Raw genomic sequence first — 352 nt, 5'->3', positions numbered from 1 at the left:
AAAACAAAACAGCCGCCGCGAATCTAGGGGCCGCGATTTGATGAGGATCACGACTTTTACTACTTCGTCCAGCACAACTTTCAGAGAAGATGGTAAAGACTTAGCAACAATGGCTTCGCGGCGAATGAGACAATGATCGCATCGTATCTTAGGATTTACTTTGCGTACTTTAGCTACAAATCCTTTAACACGGCCTGTCATAGAAGCGGTTCCTTCTGTACAAACACTAACACAATCCTTCCATTTTAATTCATTATGTAACACATATTCATTAGTGACACGAAATACTTCTTCGCCGGTGGCTCGCTCGGGAAGTTCTTTGCAAAAAAATAATTTGTTGCAATTTCATCTC

At 41.5% G+C, this 352-nt stretch overlaps 1 protein-coding gene across 2 annotated transcripts in view; it reads left to right on the top strand.

Moving 5' to 3' along the window:
* LOC111875498 (tyrosine-protein kinase CSK) overlaps nucleotides 1–352 on the top strand; it is a 106,733-nt gene that overhangs the window by 59,989 nt on the left and 46,392 nt on the right. The window lies entirely within an intron of this gene.

Source organism: Cryptotermes secundus, unplaced genomic scaffold, assembly GCF_002891405.2.
Source record: "Cryptotermes secundus unplaced genomic scaffold, Csec_1.0 scaffold358, whole genome shotgun sequence".
NCBI classification, from domain to species: domain Eukaryota; kingdom Metazoa; phylum Arthropoda; class Insecta; order Blattodea; family Kalotermitidae; genus Cryptotermes; species Cryptotermes secundus.
The sequence above is the reverse complement of the archived record's forward strand: the minus strand, read 5'-3'. Positions and strand labels throughout refer to the sequence as shown.